Genomic DNA, 12,292 nt, shown 5'->3' with positions numbered 1-12,292 from the left:
ATTGGGCAAATCCCAATCTGTAATGCTAGCCTGCGTCATGCTGTGTTCAAGAATGCCACACCTACAGGGAAAAAAGAGATACCCTCCCTCCACTGCCCCAGTCCCGCTACATGTTTTAGTTCACATTCCCTGAAAACACACTTCTGTAAGTGAACAAAATGGAGATGAAATAATGGTGGTAATGAACGCTAATGTGAGCTACGCCTGCGGTCGAGCTAGGCGGTGTTGACGCCGCTCTGTTAATTGCCCTGAAAGTTATCCTTTTCACATTTCACGAGCTTGCAAGAGTGTTGATGAGCGCCTTGTAAGTGACAAGTGTGTCAGCACTGTGTTGACACCCGACACTGCTGCCACCGTGCCATCTCCGCTCAATGCAAGACTCATAGCCCACAGACGGCATCTGCCAATACATATCTGTGACACCGAAGCATGCTAGGAAGAATTTGTGGGCATACATTGCAAGTCCAAAAATGTGGAATCACAAAGGTATTTTTTTTGAAAGAAATTAAAATTTATGTGATCAAAAATACAGTACAAATTACAATATGATACAAAAACAGTACCGCAGAAAGCATGAGATATAACATTATCTGAATATCTCAATTAACTGACAGCTACAAGTTATAAGGTTTTGTTCATGTTACAAACTTATATCAAGAGGGCAAAATAATCACTTCCGGGGAAACTGGTACAAAATTGAAATATAATTTTTAGGCATTCGGGAAACAGTGTTATTTTAAATATTATTCATATACAATCATAGTATTTATTCATATTTTGAATTAGGCTATTTAATTTTCATATTTTCAGATTTCAGATTAATTGTAGGTTTAGTAATTTAGTCATTTTAGCTTTTTCACTTCTGCTTACACTTTATTTCAGGTAGTTGGCAAGTTTACATTTCAATTTTATAACTTTAAGGTTTTCATCTAGTATTTATAATACATTTTTATATATATATATAAATCAGTTAAAATAAAAATCTATCCATCTCAAGACAGCGTGTAAGTTTCTGAAAATGTTTCCATTTAGCAATTTGTGTGTATTATCCCAAAATTCATTAGAATTTATTTGAAATAGAAATACATGTAATCAGTTTGCATTTTTGATCAACTGAATACATCTTTCCTGACTTTATGTATCAGTTTCTTTAAAAAAAATAGTTATGTAGTGATTCCAAACCTGTGAATCGTCCTGTAATGTGTGGCTGTAAACAGGAATCAGACACTTGTGGGAAGCAGAGGTCTGGAGGTCAAACCTTTTAGTGACAAGACTTCTCTGACCACCACAGTTCCTGTGAACATTGACAATCACAGCCACATTTGGCACCCATTTGAACTTTCAGTGAGAGAACTCATCAGACTGATTCAGATGCCCGCTGTGAACTGTAGTCCAGTCAAGATGTCAATGCATTCAATCGATCTATCATTTTCACAGAGGAGGAAGATGACGGCATCTATGTCAGCGAGGAAGGGGCAGAGGGCATCAAGAATCCATCATCTAAAGAGCAACTGTCTGGAGTCGGCTGTCCTTCACAGTGCTCCATCATGAAGCTTGAGGCCAATCACAAAGCCAAGAACAAAATGGAAAGACAAGGATTTGGTAAATGTTAAATCTTTATTTAATGAGACATCAGGGATTGACAGATATCACCTTAGTTCACAAACACTCATTTTTCACTGTCACAATTAATGCTTTTGTGTTCCCTCTAGTGTCTATGAATGTGTCTATCAATAAAGAAGAGGTAAAGAGAAGGAAGGCCCCCTGTAGGCCGGCCCTGGTCAGTGCTGACCATTATCACTCAGAACAGGAGGTGGAGAGGAGATTGACTGGCCCCAAGTGCAGAGAGGGGTCAAGGGAGAACACCTTTGATCATATTAGGGTCCTCAAGACCTCACCTACTTCACGAGAAAAGACCACCAGGAAGAGTGCTGTGCTTCTTGGAAAGGTATATCCGTTTTCTTGCAGTACTTTGGAAATAGGGGAAGCTTCAAACAAGGCCTTGTGGAGGTCTTACTGTGCTAAAATGTTCCATACGGTTGTTTCAGAGGAAAAGCTGTTGGTTAGAAGCGCTGTCGTCTCAGTATGATAACATCACATGGAGCAGACGAATCAGAAACAAGCAGGTATGGAATGTGCTCACTTTCCATGAAAAGTCAAGTCACCTTTATTTATGTAGCGCTTTAAACAAAATACATTGCGTCAAAGCAACTGAACAACATTCATTGGGAAAACAGTGTGTCAATATGCAAAATGACAGTTAAAGGCAGTTCATCATGGAATTCATTTATGTCATCTCTGTTCAGTTTAAATAGTGTCTGTGCATTTATTTGCAATCAAGTCAACGATATCGCTGTAGATGATATGTCCCCAACTAAGCAAGCCAGAGGCGACAGCAGCAAGGAACCGAAACTCCATCGGTGACAAAATGACATCACGGGCATCACAAAACTGGATTACCAGCATGGTCCTTTAGTTAAAAGTCCTGCTGGTTAGGATAAGCTAGTTAAAACATCTAGTATGCAGCCCAAATACAATATTTACTGGTGAACGGCAATGCAAGATACTTCTGAGCTCATTTATTAGAGTTTTACTGAAAGTTAGTGTGATGTAGCGAGGCTGCAGCACCATATAGCGATTTACCCCCCTAGAGGCCTAGATCTGTCTGCCTTGCCCCCTTGGCACCCATAAAAAGTCATCCCTCAGAGAAGGATTATGCAATCTCGCGTGGTTTGACCTGTCAGGGGCTCTCGTAAATCTGCTCAAGATAAAGATAAGACGGGATCCGCCTGCTAATACACAGGCTGAATCATGCATTGTTTAAATAAATCAGTCAAGAGATTTGAAAGGATTTACACCATAGGCATCAAGGCTGTCACCGTCGACCCTTTGTGAGGTCATCAGCAAGGCATGTGAGGGGACTTTGCCTGCCTAATCAGCAGGTGAGGAAAATTGACGCTCCGCTCAAAGACCATGATAGAGAACAAAGACACGCATCATTCTTCACCTGGGCCTAACCCTAGACACACTTGTAAAATGCAAACCGAACAGCATCACCCCAAGTGACGAAACCTCCATCACATTAATATATGACAGTATATAAGTACCAAGGGCTGTGCACAAGAATGGACCTGTTAAGGTGCGAGAGGTTATGATATATTTGGACGGGAGTTTGAATGAATGTTGGAGCCCTGAATCACTCTCTCCGGGCCCATTACGGGTGTGTGTGTGAGAGAGAGAGAGAGAGAGAGAGAGAGAGAGAGAGAGAGAGAGAAAGACACTCACATGCCATATCATAACTGTTAGCAGGCTAAGGGGCGTGCAGTCAGTCGTTTGCTGGAGAGCTTTGCTGCCGATGAGGGATTCCGGATAGATGACAACAGCAGCTTTTCAGAGGGAGATGAAGAAGAAGAGGAGGAGGAGGAACCAGAGCCAATTGGCAGTGCAATACTGAGTAAGATATTTACAAATAGACATGCATAATGCTGTTACATTTACATGCAACTGGATGCATGTCAAGACGTGCTAAAAATTGGATGCCCTCTTACTTTAATCTGTCTTTGTCGCAACTAGCCCTGCCCAACTGCATTCTCACCAAAGAAATCCTGAGGGATGGGCTGAAAGTGTTAATATCAAAAGAGGACGAGTTACTGTATGCTGCCTATGTACATACACTGGACCCACCTGATATGTAAGGCAACAACCCTGTATTTTCAATAAAACTTGGATGGATGGATGAATGAATGGATAGGGCATTGGATGAAATGATGGATTTTGAAGGGATGGATGGTTGGATGATTGATTACATTCAGAATTTAACATAATTAAAAAATCTTTCTTTATTTCTGTCTCTTCAGATATAGTGTTGTTGTTGAAGGAGAGCGCAGAAACAAACAGAGGATCTACTCTCTGGAGCAACTTCTTCAGGAAGCGGTGAGACCCTTTAAAAAGCTTCTTCAGGGGCTTTTTGCCCCTGAAGACCTCCTCCATCTTCCCATACAAGCCTTGGGTAAACCAGTTCCTCAGGCCACTCTCACAGGCTCTCACAGACCCCTTGCTCTCCCCCAGAGCACAATCAGCTCAAGGCTGGATCCAGCCCATCTCTGTAACTTTCTGCTAACGCAGTTAAGAACATAGCATCTGGGCTTGTGTGAGTGTGTGTGAGTTGGTTGTCCTCCGATAGGCAGTTACTTAGCCATGAAGCATGTAAACTGCTATGATGGGTGTGTGGCACTATAGTTTTACTTTAGTAACTCTTTCACATTTGTCTTTTATTGCTTTTTTTTTCTCATTGAGCATCAAATTCATCTGTAGGAGAACATTTCAGCATCTGGTTGTGATAGAGAGAAATAGACAACCCAAGGAACTTGCTAATACTGCATTTTTTTTAGGCAGCACCCTTTATTAGCTGCTCCTAATGCTGTCCAGCAGTCCATTCGACTCCTGCATATACAGTTTTACGTTGTGACTGTATATAGCTGTTCCTAATTAGTTCTGCGTGGCTCCCCAGAAGGACATACAGAAGAGCTTATTTTATCCGATTTTTATATTTATTTATCTTCTTATTTAGGAACATCTTTAGGGCTGAACTGCGGGTTATACTTACACGCATTATTTATCTAAGCCGACGGGGAAAAAGGAGTTGATTACACACCGTAAACCAACAGCTCTTTGTCAGCATGCATTCATTTGAATACATTACATGCGTTACTTCTCTCATTCATCTCTCTCAGAATCATAGGCTGAAAAAAAATTTCTCCCTGCCTAGGGACCGCCTATCGCAAGCTCTCCCCACCCATCCACAGTTTCCCTCAAAGATGTATTAATGTGCCTGCTCTGTGCAACTCTTAAATTCAGTACAGTGCACAAAACATCAGAAGATATCTCTTCTTGATACAATCCACAAGCTGCAACACAAAAAGCTCTTGATTGTTCGCAAAATGCAAAACAAAGAGAGGAGGTTGTCATTCGTGTCAGTGTTGGAAGTTATTTGTGCATAGTTGTGGGAAAGATAAAGCTGGGAGAACAGAAAAAACAAGAGGGCTAATGTTATATTCACATTGAAGGCCAGCACAGGAAAAGCTTTGACATTGAACGCTACACTCTACTCCAAACCATACTTGGCTGTATGTCACGACACAACAAATTAGACTCACCCATAAGCCTTCAGCATTGTTCCTATGTGTATGTTTGTGTATCAGCATTACTGGAACTAGTGTGGAGTTACGAAGTAAGCACAATTCAGGTTTACATAAATTTAAAGTCAACATGAAACCAAAATTCTCCGTATTTATTTATTTAATTCAAAGTCATTCTGTCTGGCTCAATTTTGGTGTATAAATCCCACTTTTCACAGTCCAATCTGTTAAAAAAAAAAAAAATTGGTGTGGTTGACATTGAAGGGATAGTCCACTCTATATTGTGAGAGGGGAGCTGGCAACCTCACAATAAAGTCATAGATTTAGGCATTTTTCACCTTTCTGCTCTTTTATTCCATTATTTCAAAGCAGACGCCCCATTCAGTGATGCTGATTTCTTCTCTTTTTATTTTGGTTCAGTATGAGAAACTGACTATGGGAACAAAATCAAACACCACAGTCTCTTGAGAAAGATATACCCATGGTTATAATTGCCTTAAGGGGTGGGCCTCAAAGATATCTATGCTTTTGCAAAGTGGACGTCTCATGTTCTGCACATGTGTCTTTTAGCTAAATAAACGTGTTATGCTCGATAAGCTGCCTCTCTGCTAGATATTTAGGTTAATTTTTAAAGTCATCCATGTGTTTCAGGTTTTAGATGTACAGCCAGATACGGTGGAAATTCTGACGGCTGGAACAAGAGTGTGTGCTTACTGGAGTGAACGCTCCCGCTGTCTGTATCCTGGATATGTCCGCAAAGGTGAGATCATTCTCACACGCAAACACACATGAAACAAGTCTCCATCAATGCTTAAAAGAAACCTACTGTAGATACTTTACATTACTGTTTCTTATGTATGTGGTTTAGAGCTGTACATTTTTTTGCACAGGTGGTCCAGGTGAGGAACAGAAGCAGGGCAACATCATGGTAGAGTTTGATGATGGAGACCGGGGATGGATTTCTCTTTCGAATATTCGCCTGCTTCCACCAGGCTACCAAATCCACTGTACGTTTCTGCAGATAAACACATTTGATCTCCAATATAAACGAAGAGTCTAGTGTTTAGTAATGCTAAACATTGTGCCAAGTTTCCATGCTTGTCATTAAGCCTGTTGCATTGTTGTTATACTGCAGGTGCAGAGCCATCACCAGTCCACATGCTCTCACCTAGCTGCCGCAGGAGAAAGACCTCCACTCTAGAGAAGATGACTCAACAGACTGATGTGTCCTCAGAGTGTTCCACGAACACAGAACCCAGGAAGATTGTTATGAAAGCCAAGTCAGGTGCGAGTTGACAGCTGCATCATCCACATTCTTAGTTTCCCACATTCAACATTGATTGGATTAAAGCTAATTTGGGTTACATGTTTTAAACTGATGCTTTTTGCATGGTAAGATTAAAATCTCTCATAATTCACATACATCCTAATAGTGTTGTCACGGTACCAAAATTTCAGTATTCGGTACCGATACCAGTGAAAATCCACGGTTCTCGGTACCAATTTCGGTACCAAAGCAAAACACAAAAATATGCTAATTACGTTTTTTTTATTAAAATTAAAAACTTTTTATCACTAAAAATAAAACCAATGCCATTGTTCATACTTATTTAAAATTGTGTTTAAAGTTTTTCTACAAGTTATATAATTATGAAAAACAGTAGACAAGTTTCACCCAAATTTAATGTGTCTTTTAATTTATGAAATTTAAACACTTTTTATTTTTGGTAAATAAAGGGGATTTGCTATTAAAATTAAAACATGGAAGAAATATTTTTTTATTTATTTCTTTAAAAAATAATGTTTTATTTTTTCAACAGTAGTAGCAGTATCACATACATTTTGCTAAATAATAGTAATATTTAGTAGCACAAGTGTGAGAAAGCGACGGTGAGTCGTGCGCTCTACACAGAGTTTACAGACCATCAAATACAGGTCGCTGTGCGTACATTAACATGAATTGAAAAGTACAGATCGCTTAATGGAGAGAGAACTCTGAAGCTCAGATGCTGAAATTAATGCAAGCGTCACGCGCTTCAGTCTATGTAGTAAACAAACCCGCACGTCCCTGCCATTCGATCATTCACACAGAGGCGCACAGAACATGCAGGATTCATATTTCAAACAACTTTTGCGGCTTAACATTTACAAATATTGGTCCATATGGAGATATGATTTGATTAAATTATTCTAACTTATGACAAATTCCGTGACTGTCCATATTTTCATAGTTTCATTTTTATGACTGGATTTTGAGATTCCGTCCTCGTTTCTGCTTCATAGAAATCATAGCGCTGTAGAAGACAGGTGCGTCAAGAACCGAGTTTGAACGGGACCTCGGTACTACCGGTACTTAAAGAAACCTGGTTCCGTCACATTTAAATTTTTTTAGTGCAGACTTGTTACCGAAGTACCGGGTCTTTTGACAAAACTACTTCCTAAGGTGTGATGTTTGACCTGCATTGAAAGAAATAAAAATGTTGTTTCAAAAGGAATGTTAAGAAATATCTATCCAACAAGTTTCCACAACAGGTTTTTGTGATTTATTGTTTTACAAAGTAATCAGAGGGACTGTCAAAGAATCTTGCTGGGTTTCTCAACCTCTTTGTCCCTAAGGACATGCTTCATTAATTTTCCTGGTTCTTGTTCCTGGAACTGACGCTCTAAAATACTTATTTAATTAATGTTTGTCAAGAGCCATAAAAGTGTTATCAGATTTAAGGTTGTAAAAAGGATTTTTTTTTTTTAATGACCTTGTGTAATTAACACATCTCCATTGATTAGACCAGTGCTTGGTTGATTAATAGAATGAGATGTATTTGAATGAACAAATGGATGAGAAAAACTGGCGTCCTACTTAAAGCCCTGAACTACCAGTCCAGCAGCTCTAACTCATCAGATGTTATCTGCAATAACACAAAAACATTGAGTCATCAGATGTTCCACTGACAGGCATATCTGTTTATATCTGTTTTCTCTAAAGGGCTAAAGGTAGTATCGTAGGAAGTGGAGCTTGGAAAATGCAAATAAGTTATCATTGAATGAAGGGTGGTTTTTCCTGCATCCCCATAGCAATACCTTTGTTTGTCTCCCTCAACAGGAAGGCCCAAATCCGTCAATGCACCATCAAAGACCTGTGCATCTGAGAATGTGACTGGAACTGCTTCCCCTCTCCTTGGCTGGCCGGTTGCTGCAATGTCCAGGAGGAAACCCTCCATGGATTTGTTCCAGTTTAATGAGTTAGCAAAGAAAGCTCTGAGGGGAAAGGAGTCAGACATGTTCCCCTTACTTAGCTCCACCATGACCACTCCGGCCAAAGGCATATTCAGCACTTCCTTTGAGGTGGACTCCTTCAGAAGCATTGCAAATGGGTGTACTTCCTTCGGAAACCAGCAGTTGGCAACAGGTCTGCCTCTTGGACACAAGGGCGTCCCTGGATTACGTTGTAGAAAATCGGGAGACAGGAAGGAATTTCTGGTCAAACTGGACCATGAAGGGGTAACGTCCCCCAAGACTAAGAACGGAAAAGCATTGTTGCTTCTTGGAAACTCAGAGGTACAAAGAGGTGGAAGAATGGAAAAGGGCTTTGGAGCCAAAGGAATAGGGGAACTGACCTCAACGATGGGCTACTCCCAGTCTGTTCTTCTAGTCAAAGATGCCAAAAGGAACAGTTGCCATCTTCGCAAAAGTTCCTCAGGCATGCGTAAACACCCTCAGGGTCTCAGGCTTAGTGAATATGCAGATTATGGGCCAAACTGCCACAGCGACTGCCTAAGCTCCTATTCAGATATGGATGAAGATGAAGATGCCAGAAGGGCGGCAATGCACACATCGGGACGTTTTCTGTCCCGTCTTTCTATTTCATCATCATCCTCAGGGTCCTCCAGCGCATCTAGTTCAGGCTCATTGTCTAGCTCTAGCTTATGTTCATCTGATAATGACTCATCCTACAGTTCGGATGAAGAGGAGGCATCACGGCTTTTGCTTCAGGGTTGCCTTTCTTCTCATCACGCATTGCTTCAACAACAACAGCAGCATCCTGAACCTCCGACCGCCCCACCACTGCACACTTTCGGAGCCAAAACTTTGACTATCTCTAATTCAAAGACTGCAGTCAGCAGTGCTACAGGAAAACCTCAGAAGAGAAAGGGGATTGCCAACAACTCTTCCTCTATTGTGCAGTCCAAATCTTCCAAAGATTTCCCTAAAAAACAGAAGATACCATCTTCAGAGGGTCCACCCAACTCGTCCTCATTCATGCCAGGAAGGCAGCTGTGGAGGTGGTCTGGGAACCCCACACAGGTTATTTCTTGTCCCAGTTTTTCTTGTTTGACCAAAATGGTTGTTGTTTCCGAAAGAGTCCCTTAAACTTTACTTTTTCTGTCGTCAGAGACGGGGTTTGAAAGGAAAAGCCCGGAAGCTCTTCTACAAGGCCATTGTTAGGGGGAAAGACACCGTCCGAGTTGGTGACTGTGCAGTTTTCCTCTCAGCTGGTCGACCCCATCTCCCCTTCATTGGTCGCATTGAGAGTCTTTGGGAATCCTGGTCCAGCAACATGGTAGTCAAAGTAAAGTGGTTTTACCACCCTGAAGAGACTAAACTTGGAAAAAGGCAGCGGGATGGGAAGGTACAGAAGTCACCAGAAGTCTTTTTTTTTATTTTGATTGACTTTAGGTAGATATTGCACAACTAAACCTACTTTTCTTCTCTCTTCATAGCATGCCCTGTACCAAAGTTCCCATCAGGATGAAAATGACGTCCAGACCATCTCTCATAAGTGCCAGGTGGTAAGCCGAGCTGAATATGAGCGCCTGAGTCGTATCAGGAAATCCAACAGCAACAGTCAAAATCTTTACTACCTGGCAGGAACCTACGACCCCACCAGCGGTCAGCTGGTGACGGCCGAGGGAGAGTCAATCATCTGTTAACGTAAAAAAAGAATGGCTGAATGCACTACTGAAATTGTGAGATAAAAGAAATGGCTGAGAATCAGGCCCCTCTTACAAAACTAACATTATGAATTTAACCCACAGCCATGAGTTTCTGCAGCCACTTTCATCTCTACTCTTGGAGAAACAGTAGATTATTAAATGGACTTTGGGGAGGAAAACTCGTGGTGATCACTCTATGAAGGTTCCACACACATGGAATGATATTTTAAAAACTTTTAGTGAAAAAGGCACTGGACTTGTTCAGAGTAGGCTATATAGACTGAAAAACATGAATCAGAGCTGAAAAACACTGACTGTGTATTTGGATAAGTGGAAAGTTCTTTTAGAAAGATCTCACTGGTTAAACACATCAAACTGATGTCCCCAGGACGTTTTGATATCCCAGCAGGACCAAATACACTGTTACTTTGTGGTGTGGTATGATCTGTTTGTTAATTTTTTCATTTCTTTGCGTGAGAGGAGATGTGAATGAGAGTGTAATTTTTTGCTGTATGCAAATATGTGACCAACCATGCTTGTATGTAGAGATCAGCCACAAAAAAGACAAACAAAACAAACAGGAATGGGCGTTAACCTGGAGATTAGAGGTGTAACAGGTGTTTTAAATTGAATGATGCTTCCACACGAGTACAGTCAATGACCTTTTTTGACAATACCAGGGAATTTTTTATTTTATTTTTATTTTGGCGCTAATGATTACGTCAGTATATTAGTAAGTTGGTTTATGAGCAGACAAAAACAAAAGGAATGATTTTCCAGGCAAGCCATACACTTCTGTACCTCTTGCTTATCTTCTCATTCAGGTGCATAGTTGTACAATTGATTTATTTAATATATGTAAATATATAAATATATATTAAAAACTACAAACTGTAAATATAATATAAATTAAGAGAGAGCTCTATTCCTCTTTATTGTGTTATTTTTTTAATATAATGAATTAGTTGTGATTGGGAGTTTTGTTTTGGGGAAAAAACAAAATGTATAGTAACATATTGTAAAAAATGTATAGCCTGAATGCACTGTAAGTCGCTTTGGATAAAAGCGTCTGCTAAATGCATAAATGTAAATGTACCCTCTTCACTGTTGTATAGTAGAGAAGGGAGGGTTGGGAGATTTTCTGCTCATGAAGCAAACAGTAGAGCCGACACAATGCAGTCCAGTCAGAGGCTGTCTGCGTACGCTCTTTCATCTTTCTTTTGGAGTTAGATTTTGGCTTTGAAAGAATGGTTTGTTTCTATTGCATTTCATCATCTTTGTGTGATCTAATTGGTAACAATTTGTGTAAAAAGCTAACACTCTGTCGTTAAAAGTCCCAGGTCTGTATAGCACATGTGGAGGTGATTTTACCGTCCGGAAATTCTTTTTAAATACTGTCTAAAGGAATCTGGCCTCCAAAATTTCAAACCAAAGTATGTCCTTGGAATTACTATACTTCCAGCTGCAATAAATATGTAGACTGAATCATAAACAAGGGGCACTTGCAATGTTTTTGCCTGATGTACTTTAGATTAAATAAATTCTTTTGTGTTTGAAAAAAGCTGGAACGTTCTCAAAAACATTTCAGCAATGTTGTAGCGAAGAGTCGGCCAAGGATTTTATGTCTGCAAGGAGTGGGTATGGAAATGCAAAGAGTGAAAAGACACTTGCAGCACTTGAAGCCTCCTGCTGTCCTGTGTCACATGATCATGAAGGACAATCAAAACCTGTAAGTGATGGCAGTGTAATGCAGATCTAATCTAAAATATTGCCTCTTGTCACTTTTTCTTCCTGCTTTGGCAAAAATAGTTTTTTTTTGTGTGTTTTTGTTTTCTCCTCCATTATCAATGTTGTACTCATATTTGTTCAATATGCAAGCCTGTACAGATTGTTCCGTGTTGGAATTGTGAAAAAGGACAGATATGCCTTTCAATCCTAAAGGATGACTTACTTTTTTAATGACATTGTTGCTGTTACACTGCAGAAGCTAAAGCTTTAAGAAATCTGATGTGAAAATAAATGTAATGTCACTTTCTGGGTCTATAAAAAAAGAAAAAGAAAAATTATTTTTTTAAACAAACACTGGATTCAACGCTTGATATGGTAGCACTGGCGCCACTAGCGTGCCAGGAAGTGGCCAAGCCTCAAAGGAAGTAGAATCATTGTGCAACCTGAATTTGAGACCCACTTGGAACTGATTTTTACGTTGGATGTTCTTTTTGA

The 12,292-nt window shown here is 40.2% G+C and overlaps 1 pseudogene; it reads left to right on the top strand.

Moving 5' to 3' along the window:
• The window catches only part of LOC113056478 (BAH and coiled-coil domain-containing protein 1-like), a 64,697-nt pseudogene extending 52,756 nt beyond the window's left edge, over window positions 1-11,941 (top strand).
• The last annotated feature ends 351 nt before the right edge of the window (window positions 11,942-12,292 follow it).

This window comes from Carassius auratus, chromosome 37 (assembly GCF_003368295.1).
Source record: "Carassius auratus strain Wakin chromosome 37, ASM336829v1, whole genome shotgun sequence".
In the NCBI taxonomy this organism is placed as follows: Eukaryota; Metazoa; Chordata; class Actinopteri; order Cypriniformes; family Cyprinidae; genus Carassius; species Carassius auratus.
Note: the sequence above shows the minus strand (reverse complement) of the source record. Positions and strands in the feature narration are given on the sequence as shown.